Source organism: Terrapene carolina, unplaced genomic scaffold (genome assembly GCF_002925995.2).
Source record: "Terrapene carolina triunguis isolate 2854851 unplaced genomic scaffold, T_m_triunguis-2.0 Scaffold96, whole genome shotgun sequence".
Taxonomy (NCBI): Eukaryota; Metazoa; Chordata; order Testudines; family Emydidae; genus Terrapene; species Terrapene triunguis.
Genome location: NW_020664447.1, coordinates 69,773,272 through 69,777,119, shown reverse-complemented (window position 1 = coordinate 69,777,119; position 3,848 = coordinate 69,773,272). Strand labels below are relative to the sequence as shown.

Here is a 3,848-nt window from a genome sequence, read left to right as displayed (position 1 = left end):
AGGGGGCACAGAGGCTGCAGGGGCGGGGGGGTGCAGAGGCTGCAGGGTGAGGAGGAGCAGGGCAGGCAAGGGCATAGAGGCTGCAGGGACTGCGGGGCGAGTGGGGAGCAGGGAAGCACTTAGCAACCCCCAACCAAGATCAGAGCGGGAGGGAGGAGGGGGAATGCGGGGTGCTCAGAGGGGGCAGAGTTGGGGCAGGGACTTTAGGGAAGGGGTTGGAATGGGGGCGGAGAAGGGGTGGGGTTGGGGCGGGGCTGGGGGCGGGGCCGGGGCCCCGTGGAGTGTCCTCTTTTTTTTAAATGTTTGAATATGGTAACCCTAATATAAAGTGCTATAAAAATGCTAAGCTCTCTGGATATTAGGCCCTGGGCATCTCAACTTGGGCACCAAAAACCAATGGATAATTTTGACCGTACTTGCTCTGGGGTTTAGTTCCCAATTTTAAAATTGAGAATACTACTACCTTACCTCACAGGGATGTTGTAAAGATAAATTCATTAATGTTTTTCAAAAATTTAGATTTTATGGTGATGAGCACCATAGAAAAGTATTCAGTACAGGTTTTGGATGGTGTGGGGTAAATAATGCATGAGGCCAATTGTTGAATAATAAGGATAAAAAGAAATGCTCTTAAATTCTTTTTTTTTTAAATTCACAACCATTGTCATTTTTAATTACTGAATATTAGAATAAGCATGTAAAGATGTGAGTAAATGTTTGAGTAATGTGCACCCCTTAGAGTTCTGACTTCAAAGATTATCATATACTTTGATATCTGCTCTTATGAGTGTCTTAGAAAATAAATATTAACCTTTATTAAATGCAGAGTAAACAGATTTGCGTATGTGAATATGGCTTTCCTTTTTAATCACTTATTTTCAATAGCTTGAACAGGGTGGATTTGATTTAAATCAGATTGATTTAAATCACTAGTCAAGAAGACTCGATTTAATTATGGTTTTCTACATAAAAGTGCATTCTTGTTGGTTGTTATAACCTTAATACATATTCTTCACAACTCAGAGATAGATGTAGGTTTCATTTTTAGAAGGTACACACTATACATTTTTAAACACTGATTTATCTTGAAAACTTTTCAGATTAGTTTTACAGCGCTATCAGAAAATGAATGATTGTTTGGTTATTTCATTTACCCAAGGTAATTGAAGCAGATATTTATGAAGGTGAACTATCTCCAATTCAACAGGTTTATCGTTAATATTTGGAGGATTTTCTTGTCATGTTGTATTAGGAGGAGAACATCGCCAGACAGACATTTAAATTGTGTTGTTGTTTTTTTTAAACTAAAACAACAATGTTAAGTATTCTGGATTTCTTCCTTCAACAACAAACATAAAATATTTTAACAAAACAAGCATATGTCCCTCGCTTCTCACATTTATCTCCAGACTTCTTCTCCTTGTCCAGATCTGTTCTGCCCCCAACAATCTTCTATTCATTGAACTTTTTTGAAACTTTGCACTTTTAGAGAGAGGTAAGGGATTGACCCTGTGTACACAAATTTGCAGAGGGACAATAGAGTTGAGGTCTGTTATTTCTCACCTCTATATATTTATTTATTTATTTAAAAACATTTTTGCTGTTAACAAGCATGTTACCTCTGGAGACACAAATCCACAGTTTGAGAACTGCAAAACTAAGCATCTCTGATGGTATCTTTTAGACCAGTGGTTCTCAGACTTTTGTACTGGTGACCTCTTTCACATAGCAAGCTGCTGAGTGTGATCCCCCTTTAAATATATTTAAAAGGTTTTTAAAATTGATAACACCATTATAAATCCTGGAGGCAAAGCGGGGTTCAGGGTGGAGGTTGACAGCTCATGACCCCCCATGTAATAACCTTGTGAGCCCCTGAGGGGTCCCGACCCCCAGTTTGAAAACCCATGTTCTGGACTGAGCACTGAGTCCCACTGGGTAGATAGAAAGATTAACCTAAATAATCTATACAGAAGCCTGTGGAACCCCATAAGATTGGGTCCCTAATCCATGAACTATTGGAACTCATTTACAAAACTTTTCTTAAACATTACATGAATATATTGTCTCATACTATAGAATTGGAATTTATAATCCCTATTCCATGATGAGATATCTTTGAGCTATAATGTATCTTAATTAAAACTATCTTTAGATAGGTTTTCCCCCCAAAAAGCATTTTATCAAGAAAATCCAATTTAAATAAAAAAAATCACTTTTAATTTTTTTTTTTTAATCATTGATTTTTATCCACCCTGGGCTCGAAACAATACATAACGTTAGACTGAGTTTAAAACAAAAGTGCAAATAAGTTAATACAAAAATGCAGATTGTGGCATACTAGCCCTTTTCCCTCTGACCTGAGCCAAGCAGAATCCACATATGACAGATTGATAAGGTACAGAGATAATCTTTATTGGACCAAGTTGTGCTGCTGAAAGGTACAAGCTTTTGAGCTACACAGAATTCTCCTTCAGGTCTGGGGAAGGAAGCAGAGTGTCTGAGTTAGACTGGTAAGCAGAAGGGGCAACATGTTGGAGGAGGTCACTTGCAATGAAATGGGAAATTGGGGGTTAAACTGTTACACATAAAGGGTTTGAAGTGAGCAAAGCAGGGTAGCAGGCAGTGTGATATGTTGCAAATTGTTGTAATAAGCCATAAAAATCAGTGTCCCTATTAAGTTCATGGCTTTTGGTGTTATAAATTTAAGTTCCCAGGCTCGCCCTTTGAAGATGTTGTGCAGATTTCCTTTGAGGACAAGTACTGAAAGATCAGATATGGAGCAATAGGTTTGTGAAAAGAGTTGGTCCACGGGTGATATAGCGTATTTGTCTTATCACTTTTTTCTCTGTGAGCTCATGAGAGAGCACAATGATTGTGTGGTTTCACTCATTCAGTAGTTGAGGTATTTTATGCACTGGTTGAGGTATACCACATGTTGTGACAGATATGTATAGGACCCAGGAACCTTGAAAGGTGTGTTGTGAGTGGTATTGAACACCGTAGCAGTGGAGATATTTCTGCAGATTTTGCATCTGTTTTGGCAGGGTCTGGTGCTGCTTTGATTTGGTGGGCCCTTGTCTGTGGGGAGTTTGCTTCTGATGATGATGTTGGCAAGGTTGAGGAGATGTTTGAAGGTCAGAAGAGGGACTCAGGAAAGACTTCTTTCAGGATGAGGTTCCCATCAAATATGGGTTGTAATCGTTTGATACCCCACATGGGTTCCAGTGTGGGCTGGTAGGTGACAACTAGGGATGTGTGATCAGTGGGTTTCTTTTTCCTGTACTGAAGCAGGTTCTCTTGAGGTATTTTGGTGGCTTTTTGCATTATGTGATCTTCTCTGGTAGGGTGTCCCTATTTAGTGAAGGCACTTTTAAATGTGTTTAGGTGTGTATCCCGGACTTTCTTTTAGGAGCAAATTCTGTTTTATCTAAGGCCTGGCTCTAGATAATAGGGTTTGTTTGGTTTTTTTGGTGTGTCTGGGGCGGTTGCTCAATTTGTGGAAGTAAATGTGGTATCCGAGGACCATCATGACTACAATAACACGTCAAACATGTGACAGATATCAAGGCCTGGATCAAGAAGAAAAAGATAAAAGTGCACTAACACAGTGAGGAGAAAGACACAAAGTTATATAAATCAGAAGCAGAGTTGTAAAATATCAGGCAGGTAGCCAATAAAAGCTAATACTAGCCTTAGATTCTGTGTGGATTACAATAAAAGCTGCATGCTGCGTAGTAGATAACATAGTAATTGGCAGACAACAGAGGAGACAAATCATTTTACATTAGTTTGCCTTCTAGCATTAATTATATCAAACATTTTAAAGGCTAGTCTTTATGTACACAGTA

The 3,848-nt window shown here is 39.1% G+C and overlaps 1 protein-coding gene across 3 annotated transcripts in view; it reads right to left on the bottom strand.

The window, feature by feature from the left end:
* The window catches only part of TTC8 (tetratricopeptide repeat domain 8), a 58,066-nt gene that overhangs the window by 53,062 nt on the left and 1,156 nt on the right, over positions 1 to 3,848 (bottom strand). Inside the window, exon 1 of one of the 3 annotated variants that reach the window (XM_026651374.1) lies at positions 2,358 to 2,425. The exons of the other annotated variants lie outside the window; for them this stretch is intronic. The gene's annotated coding sequence lies outside the window, so the exon portion shown is untranslated. Of the gene's footprint in view, positions 1 to 2,357; positions 2,426 to 3,848 lie in introns of those variants that run through there. 3 annotated transcript variants of the gene reach the window in all.